The sequence below is a fragment of the Podarcis erhardii genome (assembly GCF_964252035.2).
Source record: "Podarcis erhardii genome assembly, chromosome: 1".
In the NCBI taxonomy this organism is placed as follows: domain Eukaryota; kingdom Metazoa; phylum Chordata; class Lepidosauria; order Squamata; family Lacertidae; genus Podarcis; species Podarcis erhardii.
In genome coordinates, this window is record NC_138497.1 from 135,676,641 (window position 1) to 135,688,032 (window position 11,392).

Sequence of the window (11,392 nt, forward strand, 5' to 3'; positions counted from 1 at the left end):
GCCAATAAAATGAGAAAGAAGACTGTTTATAGAAACAAAGTATATACACAAAGTATCAAATGTGGTGACAATAATAATAATGCAACAAAACAACAACACCACGAACTGGCTTATAAGTATAAAACCAAATTTACTAGAATAATAACTAGAATAGAGATAGACTAGTAACCATTCAAGCAGAGATACTGGAAACATGGAGTGGATAAATGTACAACTGTATCGTAACAAGTTATATGTGCAATAAACTTTATACAGTGGTACCTCGGGTTAAGAACTTAATTCTTTCTGGAGGTCTATTCTTAACCTGAAACTGTTCTTAACCTGAAGCACCACTTTAGCTAATGGGGCCTCCTGCTGCTGCCGTGCTACCGGAGCACGATTTCTGTTCTCATCCTGAAGCAAAGTTCTTAACCTGAGGTAATATTTCTGGGTTAGCGGAGTCTATAACCTGAAGCGTATGTAACCTGAAGCGTATGTAACCTGAGGTTCCACTGTACAGACTGGATAAATGAACCATTCAACAAGTAGCATAAGTCCAATCACAGAACGGCAACCCCGTGCTGCCACAAGGGCAAGAGTAGCACACTGGAGAATATGAAAAACTTTCAAAGCTGTTTTTCAAAGATTGAACTGGATGAGATGTTCTTCAATAGGTCTTGAGTTGGAAACACAAAGCAAGTGGGCAAAAGGAGACCTGTTCTCCGGATATATTACAGGTTTCGCTACACGCTGTGCCTGTGAATACTTTCTTTATCCTGAGCAAGCCGTTTTGTATGACTGGCTTTTTGGACTGATGAAGCGTGCTACCCCCGAATGGTTACAAGTCTATTCTAGTTATTATTCTAGTAAATTTGGTTTTATACTTATAAGTCAGTTTGTGGTGGTGTCGTTTTGTTGCATGTTATATAAACAGTCCATGGTGACTGCAGGGGCACTTGCTACCTGCTGCAAAGTCTTTTCCACCTGGCCTGGAGGGCAAGGCCCAGACTCCAGCTTCTGGGGGGCACTCCTCCATCTAAACTGAAGGCTGGCCAGTCAGCTTCCTGGTTTTTTGGGGGGAGTGCCCAGGGGGCATGATCCTACCCTCTCTCACACTGAATGGTGTGAGGTCTTCCCAACATCGCTCACACCTCCAACCAGGCATTACCAAGCTATCTAGGCCCATGGACACATTTACAAGCCAAATAAACTCATGAGCACCTCGTGTGCTGCAACCAAGCACACATTGCAAGTGTGGTGTAGTGGTCAGAATGTTGGACTGAGACCTGACAGACCCGGGTTCAAATCCCCGCTGAGCCGTGAAGTTCATTATGTGACCTGGGGCAGTCACTGTCTCAACCTACCATATACCTTGCAGGAGAAAACGGGGAAAGAGGAGAATCGTGTGTGCCACTTTGAGCTCCTTGGAGGAAAGCTGGGATATATTTATTCCTATTTATGGAAAAACTTGAGGTCATCGCACAGCCCTCACTGGAGAATCTGTAATGTCACATCACAATCGACGCAGCAGGTTTTAAACAACTGAAGGGGGAATTACCATTTTAAACCAGAAGCAGTTTAACCACTACAATGAATGAGGTGATGTTGAGAGGAGGAAAGTGGCAGTTTAAAACAAGATTTGTATCTAGTGAGAAGGAAGTTTGGGAAACACTCTGTTGTGTTAGCGTTTTGGTGTTGTATCCATCTCTGCTCTTTGTTCAAACTGGTTGGTTTTTCAGAGGGCATAACTGAGCCTGGTCTAAATTTGAAATGGAATCATCCCACCACTTTTTATGCCCAACTTTTCTTTCACACAAAAGCTCAACAGCTGTTCTGAAGCGAAGAGAAAAGTAAAAGCAAAGCAAGCATTCTCCTACACAAACACACACAGAGAGACAGAAAAAAGCAGGCAGGCCATCTGCCACACCTGAACAATGCCTGTTCCCCGTCTAAAACACCCCTCTAGATTTTCCAGGTGTTGTTGATGGGCTTGTGGAAAGGACCAGCAACCATAGTGAAAGCAAAGATGACAAGATGCTGTGGATAATCCCGTGTTTACTCTCTCTAAAGTTCTGTGTATTTTGTACAAAACAACAGGTAACAAAAACTTAAGAAATGCTTATAGAATTGTTAGTCTATTTTTTTAAAAAAAAAAAATCTAATATAAATGCTGCAGCGCTACAAAAACATGCAGATTTCTCTTCCATTTGTCTGGTTTATTTTTTACACAGCATTTTAGTTGTTGGAAGTTTATCATAATTTATTATTGTTAGAGACTTCAGATTCTGTAAATTCAGAATCTAGACCAGAATGGAAAAATCCAGGCAGCAATATTTTTTATTGACTTTGGTTTATTTGTCAGACAAGCAAAGCAAAGTGGGTACATTCAGCAAAAATGAGAGAATGCCCACGAACACCAGGGGCAGACAACTTTTATACCTTTTGGCAAAAGCACAGTTCAGCCCTTGACCCACCCCTTACACATTCCTGCTCAACCAATTAAAGAATTGATGGTGGCCCTTCGGTTCCAGGCTGCATTATCCGCAAGGTGGTGCTGTAAGCTTATAAACCTCTTGACCTACATACCCTTCCTAGTAAAGCCGCATTGACCATCTGTTAGACTTGTGGCGAGCTACCTTCTCCTGTTGCTCATTTGTGGTGGGCTACATCTTCCTGTTGTTCGCTCTATTCTCGGTCTGTTTACTGGAATTGGGTCAGCAGCTAGAGCAGGTGTGAAGTGCTCAGACCACATTTGCTGCATTTGCAAAGAATGCTTTTGCAAACAGAAGAGAGATAGCTTTTAGCTTTTTAGTTTGCTTTCTAAGATGGCTTTCAGCTTATAAAATGGCTCCAGCCTGGCTCTCCAAAGTGGACCCAGGTGGACCCCTGGTCCTCACTCCTTCATTCCCCCCTTTCCATCACGAAAATGCTGACCAATTCCGGTTCATCATTTTCGTTTTGATGGATCAATAGGTACCACATCATAGAGAGCCAGATGGGAAAAGTTGGCATGGGAGGCCAGGGGACTCTTTCCCGCTTTGGCCAATGCCAGCAAAAATACATGAACATCCAAAGAAAGAGGGCAGTACATACCACTCCTACCCACCAACCTCAATATTTCCATAGTTCCTCCCACCAATACTCGGGGTCATTCCTAATATTCTTTTACTGCTGAAGGGCCCACTGATATTCATATTCAATTATTTGCTGGGTCTCAGGGGTGACTCTCCACCTTATTTCGGAAGCTCCTACCACTTGGATCAACTTCCCAACCATTCCCGGTGGGTGGAGACCCCTGTGGTCTCCTGGGAGAGCACTATATCCAAAAGGGGCTTCTTCTTCCACGTAAATGATGTTGCACCCACAAGAATATATCCACCCCTGCAATGGCCTGACACACGGGGTGACTATATCAAGGGGTTCTGGTCCCAATACCAAAAGTCCTAGTGGTGCCTCTAAATTTGCTGGAGAGCAAGTCTCTACGCTGGGGATGCTGCCCTCGGGCACCCCTCCCATCCAATTCTTCTGGAACTAGGTGCCCTGTCTATTGGGTGGCAACCCTTATGCAGCCACAAAAATACCCTGCCACATTCAAGGGTATTAGGTGTGGAGTTACCAGGCCCAGTAGTTCAGGCAGTATTCTGGGATTTTGGGAGACTCGAGCCACCACGATAGTCACAGGTGGGGCTGCAGAATTTACAGACACCTGTTCAGCAATTTTAATGTGCACCTGATTCAGACACCCTCCCATGCAACACCTGGAGTAAGATTTTGGCCTGGTTTATCAAATGGGGTTGGTATGGTTCGGTAGGGTCAGGGCAATAAGACATAGAGCAAATCAATACAGAAAATAAGAGAGAAAAGATAAAGTCTTTGTGACTGTCCTTGTGATGAGTAGTCGCAGGATCTCGTTGCCCGTGGCTCAACGCATTCCCGGTAGCGTCAAACACAAGGTGATGATCAGCTTCAGAGGGTCAGCAGGATTTCAGACGCGTGTGATGTACCCAGGGGATCACCTCGGCTACTTTCACTGCAGTTGGGGATGAGGGGGTCGCCAGACGCTGTCACCCAGAGGAACTGGTGAACCGGCTCAGTGAGACTGCCGCGGGACTGCACGATGTACGCTCGAGGGAATACCTGGAAAGGAAGCAAACACACACACGACAAACAAAGGGATTGCACTTGTCCTTGGGTGATGTGATTTTTTTCATCTGCCCCAAACTGGCGGGGATGTCTCGGACGAAAGGAGGTGGCCTGCCATATAAAAGCTCAAAGGGTGATAGTCTCTTGGTTGGTGCACAGGACACAGTTTTGGGATATAGCAGCAGTTAGTTATAGCAACAGTTAGTTGTAGCAGCAGTTAGTTGAGATAGGTTGGTGATGTAGAATATTCTCCCAAGGTGTGCTTTAGCAGCTGGGCTTCCCAAATGGGTGGATTCGTGGTAATTCTTCACAATCACGCTGGCCAGATGCTGGGGCACCAAAAACACGGCTGTCTGGTCCTTCCTGGAGCGTTGCTCCTTCTTGGCTGGCCCACTGCCGTTCATCAAGGGTGTAACGCGGTTCCACATCATCTGGAGTGAGTTCTGGGATTATTCTTTTGGCATAGCAGGCATTTCCTGGAAATCTGGGCTGCCAGTTGATAAAGGTTGGCTATATAGACATACTTTTCCAGCTGCTTGGTTGTGGCATCTGGCCTCATGTGGGTGGACTCATAGTATCTGGTTTGTTAGCAGTGCTTAAGATCCCTTCTGGGACCACTGCTCCAATAACTGAGGCTGGGGCTGGTTCCAGGGCTGCTTCCTTGGCCACTCTGTCTGCCAATCGATTTCCCTTGGCCACTTCTCCTGGTCCAGTCTTGTGTCCATAATCTCAATGCAATCGTGTGTCTGCTCCTCACCTTCTCCTACCGGCAACAGGGTAGCTGGGTTGAGGGCGGTGGTGACCATGTCCCGACCTCTGCTATGGCCTTTGCAGTGCATCACATCAATCTCTTTGGGGGCCCATACAGCTTCTAGTAACGTCTCAACTTCTGGACCGTATTTCAGAGCTTTCCCGGCTCTTTCCATAGGGCGCCATGCGCATGCAGGGTTAAGAAGGCATATTTAGAATCAGTATAGATGTTAGCCTTGCATCCAGCTGCCAATTGCATGGCAATGCCTTTCGCTGTTGGACTTCACCTCAAAGGACAAATAACTCTTGGAGACTTTGGCCTCCTCAGAACTCTTGGAATGGCTTGCCTGGCCTGCACCCCCACTTTTGGGTGCTCTATTGCCTGAGGAACAGCTTGCCACTGCCTTTTCAGCCTTTCTCCAACACACAGTCCATCACACAGATGCATTGAACCATAGAAACAACTTCCCAAAGCAACCTCAGCCCCCTCTGGGCTTGGTACTCAGCCCCCTCTGGGCTTGGTACTCTTTCTGGGCATCCTCTAGGCCCCTCTGGTCTGGCTTCTACTGCGGCCTGACATGCCGTCTTCACTGCTTGCCACACAACCCACGGCTGCTCAAGAGCATCAACCACGTCTGCTTCACAAGCCTCCACTGCGCCTGTAAACTTCTTAATGGGCTGGGCAAAGCCTGTTTCAGCCTGTGTACTTTCCCATAGCTGCTTTTCTGCCAGTCAGTAATACATGCATTTTGACCAGACTTCCCAATTGGCTCCATGCAGCCTTTTACAGGGGTAATTCTTATGGCCTTGCTGTTGCTGAGCAGGCATCTTCCTCCCCCTTGGCTGCGGGTCTCTGAATGGCTACGGCGGACCCCTCGGATCCCTGTGCTGTGAGCCATTGCCGTGCCTAACACTGCTGCCTTTTCTTTCCTCCACTGCTTTTTTTCCCTCTTCTCAGTCTCTCCTCTTTGTTCAAACACCTTCTGGGCGATGGCCATGATCTGAGATCTGCACATGCCCTGGAACTCAGGCTGTTTTTGGATTTTGGTTCTAATGTCCTTTGCACATTGTCCTATGATAGGTACTTAGAGCATTGCGATTGTCCACATTATTTGGGTCCCACTGTGGGTTGGTTAAGGGATATCGTTGAGGCCACTCTGCCTCCTGAACCTGCTGTTCTTTTAGGTGTTCTAAAGCCTGTGTATTCTCCTCCTTTCCTCTGAAGTAAAGAGAGTGTTCAGCAATTGCTGACAGTCTGTCCAGGTAGGCTCATGTGCTGCAAATATAGAGGATAGCAAGTCCACAATTGCCTGGGGCTTCTCAGCAAACGCAGGGGTGTGGGTCTTCCAATTCATCAAATCAGTGGTGGTGAGGGGGACATATTGAAGGGTGAATGTCCTAGGCTGCGGTGGCGGGGCAGGTGGGGCAGAGACATTGTGAGCACCGTCTTGCCCTGCCGGAGGTGCAGGGGGTGGAGGTGGTGGATTGTCAAAAACCACGCGAAGGGGGGTCAGGACTGCTGTCCCTGCCTCTACACTGGACGTGGGCTGATTGGATCTGCACTGTTTTAGGTACTTTCAAAAGGCTTTTTCTCGACCCCTGTGATAAGCGTCTGCAGCATCTCGATACATAGTGGTCGAACTTCTGTATTTGCTCATCTTTTTCCTCAATTCTGTAAGACTGGGGTATAATTCATCCAGGACCTGGTCACTGGGCTCTGCCTTGTGTACTTCTGGGCTGGCTGGCAGCCCCCCCCCTTTCCTGCTTCGGCTCCTGGGGCCGCATATCGGGGCAGCGGTGGAGCTTTGAGGATATGGGGCTGTCCCTGTCCTCCCAAGGGGGCCACCACGGCACTTTTGCCTCGGATCCCTGGTAAATGGGCTTCTTGAGGCGTTTTCCTGCCTGTGCTCCTTTAATTTCATTGAGCAGTCTTATATTTCTTCAGCCAGGGGGGTGGGGGGGGTTCTCTATTATCACGTAAACCTCTAGAACTTCATCCATGTTCACAAACTCATCCAAGTTAAATGGAGAAAGTTCTTCCTCTTTTTTTTTTTTTTTTTAGTTTTATGCAGTTTTTTTTTTTTAACTTCTAGTAGCTCTGCCAGCAGACACCTGACCTTGGCTGCTCACACCCTGTGGTCAGCTTCAGGTGTCCGGCTTGCTTCTTCATCTGTTCCCTCATCCTTTTTCTGTGGCAACTAACTTGTCAACTGTGGTGGCCACAAAGATGCAGGTCTTCTCTTGAGGCTCCTCTGCCTAAGCCTCAAACCAGGGGTCTGTTACAGTGTTCTCTGAGACACACCTGAGCTCTGAGCCATCCAGCTGGTGCCTGATTAAGAACACCAATTAAATTGTCCTCCCTGTCTCAACTGTAACTGCTATAGGTCTGAAAGCATTTCGTATTTCCTAGCCATAGACCACCTCTCACTGGTCATCAGAGAAGCTAGGGGCTGCTGGTGGTTTCCCTGATGTATTCCAAACTGCCGCTGGTCACAGAGGTACCCAGCTCTTCCCTAACTAAGTTCTGGGATTTGGGTTGACCTCCCTGGTCAAGCTGTAGTTACTATAGGGATCAAAACTATTGGAGGTCTGCAAGGCTCATGTGCTTCCCAGTTCAGTAATGGGCTTTGGAGAAACTAGGAGGCTTGCCTTACTACCAAAGCCACAGCTCAGCAGAGAATTCTCCAACTCTGCCTGGCTGAACTCTTGCCTTCATTGAGGTCCAGAGATCTGAAAGTTTTATATACACTCTAGTTCTATATACTAACTTGGATAACCTAAGGGATCTCTGGAGCGATCCCCTCCATCGCTCCCAGAGCTGCATCTGAGTCTGAAACTCTTCCCTAAGTAGATACTCAGCCTCAAAAGAGATACTCCTTGTTGCCCTGTCCCAGCTAGGGCCTCTATGTTTCTGAAAGATTTGATGCCTGATGACTGAGGAACAGGCATCAGAAAAATTTGGGGGTGGTTATTCCTTTGAGGCCTCCTCTCTCTGATTGCAAGCAGTTTGGGCCAAATCAAAAGCATTCAAAAGGACTACATTGGCTTGCTTCAGACCCCATTTTTTCAGATACTCCGCTGAATCCTTTCTTGAAATTGTTCAGCATGCACTGTAGGGGAGTTATTGGACCTTTCGAGCCACCCCCTCCCATATTTAATATGGTCCTTGTGCAGCGTCCCCAAACACCAAACACACACACATGCAGTTCCCAATTTTCCTTGCCCAGTCGAGCTCGCGCTGCTGGGAAACAAAGTACTTATTGGTTCTACCCCAGGGGAATACCCTGGGGTTACACACACACATGCACCAAGTGCCTCTTTCACTGGACGCTGTACCACACACTAGCCTCCCGGTTCCCCCCCTTTTTCCTTTCTGCCTTCCTTATACCTTTAAATCCTTAAGCGTGGGTGGTTTTCAGGGGCCAACTCTACCCTTACTGCCACCAAGCACGCTGGACAGGTGATCAGTCTGTCCCTTCTCCTTAGCCAAGGAGGTTTCCTATGTCCTCAGGGCCCTTTGCCCATGTACTCACCCCAGCCGGCTGGTCTCTGCCCTGTTCTCCCAACCTCGGTCCTTCAATCCGTTGTCTCCTCTCACAGGATCCAGCAGAAGGGTCAAATTGGCTTCGCCCTCCTCCGAAGAAAAACCTCGGTGGCGCCAGGAGTAAGCGGCCTATTGGCCCTTCCCCTGCGTCCTGCCTAGAAAAGGACAAGGGAGCTGCCTTCTGGTCTTTTTGAGGACTTAAGGTCCTCGATCCGAGTCACCTGTGGCACCAGAAATGTTAGAGACTTCAGATTCTGTAAATTCAGAATCTAGACCAGAATGGAAAAATCCAGGCAGCAATATTTTTTATTGACTTTGGTTTATTTGTCAGACAAGCAAAGCAAAGTGGGTACATTCAGCAAAAATGAGAGAATGCCCACGAACACCAGGGGCAGACAACTTTTATACCTTTTGGCAAAAGCACAGTTCAGCCCTTGACCCACCCCTTACACATTCCTGCTCAACCAATTAAAGAATTGATGGTGGCCCTTCGGTTCCAGGCTGCATTATCCGCAAGGTGGTGCTGTAAGCTTATAAACCTCTTGACCTACATACCCTTCCTAGTAAAGCCGCATTGACCATCTGTTAGACTTGTGGCGAGCTACCTTCTCCTGTTGCTCATTTGTGGTGGGCTACATCTTCCTGTTGTTCGCTCTATTCTCGGTCTGTTTACTGGAATTGGGTCAGCAGCTAGAGCAGGTGTGAAGTGCTCAGACCACATTTGCTGCATTTGCAAAGAATGCTTTTGCAAACAGAAGAGAGATAGCTTTTAGCTTTTTAGTTTGCTTTCTAAGATGGCTTTCAGCTTATAAAATGGCTCCAGCCTGGCTCTCCAAAGTGGACCCAGGTGGACCCCTGGTCCTCACTCCTTCATTATTTATTACACAGAGCTCTCCAAACAACTTACAACACATTTATTTTATTATATTTTGAAAGCATGGCTTGAGGTAATAAGACCCCATATGTATACAGATTTCCTACTGTGCAGGAAAGTATAACCAGAGTTCCCACTTTTTTTCTTTTTTCTTTTTTAAATTAAACTCCTTTTCATCCATCAGATTACACAGCAGTGTTTGATAATAAAAATACAATACAGTAAAAACAATATATTCATCTGCCGGCAGAAGGAAAGCAAAGAGGGAGTCGGTCTTGCTTCTCCAGGGTAGGAGTTCTAGAGTCTGCGATCCGCCACCTTCAAATACCAGAAGGGCCGTCAGGTTTGTTAACCCTGTTGTTTGACAGACAGAGACAAAGACAGACACACACACACACACACACAACTGGCATTCTGCCAGAGGTGTGCTGCTTCTGAACATGAATGTTCCATTTAGCTACTGCAACCAATTGCCTTCAATCGGCTTTACCTTCACAAATTTGTCAAATCCCCTTTAGAACCATTTAATTGTGTAGTCACATCAGGTGCGAGTGAATTCCATGCATATGGACTGTGTGGAAGAAGAAGTTTCTTTTTACCTGTCCTGAATCAGGAGTGCCAACTTTGCCCTGCGACTGTGGGCGCCTGGGGCTTTGGGTGCCATGAAGCCTGAGTGGCCCTGGCACCAAAGTCTGTGGGTGCCCAGCCCCTTCACGGGCAAATTTGTGGGTGCTTGGGCACGCAGGGTTCCTGGGAGCTGGCACCTCTGTCCTGAATCTACTGCCCATCAATCTCACTGGCTTTCTAGTGTTCTGATAGAGAAACGATTCTGTATTCACGTTATAATAATAATAATAATAATAATAATAATAATTATTATTATTATTATTATTTATACCCCGCCCATCTGGCTGGGCCTCCCCAGCCACTCTGAGCGGCTTCCATAGAAACCAAAAATACACTAAAATATCACGTTAAAAACTTCCCTGAACAGGGCTGCCTTCAGATGTCTTCTGAATGTCAGGTACTTGTTTATCACTTTGACATCTGCTGGAAGGACGTTCCACAGGGCGGGCGCCACTACCGAGAAGGCCCTCTGCCTGGTTCCCTGTAGCTTTGCTTCTCGCAATGAGGGAACCGCCAGAAGGCCCTCAGAGCTGGACCTCAGTGTCTGGGCCGAACAATGGGGGTGGAGATGCTCCTTCAGGTATACTGGGCCGAGGACATTTAGGGCTTTAAAGGTCAGCACCAATGCTTTGAACTGTGCTAGGAAACAAACTGGGAGCCAATGTAGGTCTTTCAAGACCGGTGTTATATGGTCTCGGCGGCCGCCCCCAGTCACCAGTCTAGCTGCCGCATTCTGGATTAGTTGTAGTTTCCGAGTCACCTTCAAAGGTAGCCCCACGTAGAGTGCATTGCAGTAGTCCAAGCGGGAGATAACTAGAGCATGCACCACTCTGGCGAGACAGTCCGCGGGCAGGTAGGGTCTCAGCCTATGTACCAGATGGAGCTGGTAGACAGCTGCCCTGGACACAGAATTGACCTGCGCCTTCATGGACAGCTTTGAGTCCAAATGACTCCCAGGCTGCACACCTGGTCCTTCAGGGGCACAGTTACCCCATTCAGGACCAGGGAGTCCTCCACACCTGCCCGCCTCCTGTCCCCCCAAAACAGTACTTCTGTCTTGTCAGGATTCAACCTCAATCTGTTAGCCGCCATCCATCCTCCATTAGTGTTTGTTTCATAAAAGTTGTTAAGTTGTGGGTGAACATATCAGACGACACAGCGATTCTTCAAACAGCTCTTGTTTATTCAGAGGCCAGAACAGAACTGAACTGAAGGGTTCAGCCAGCCTGCTTATATAGAGCTCCAGTACCTTGTTACTGTAACAACTTTCTAAAACTGTCCAATCACTGGACGTCACTTTCGATCCCTTATTTGCATAACCATCTACAGTATCCCCCTGCTGGCCCAGGGTGAGAACTTCAGTACTTAACAAAAGTTATACACTGTTTGATTGTAAAACAAAACAAAACTTCAAAGCGTTCCCCCCACCAAAAGATAAAACAATAAAATTGTCAGAAATTTACAAGCAAACTTTA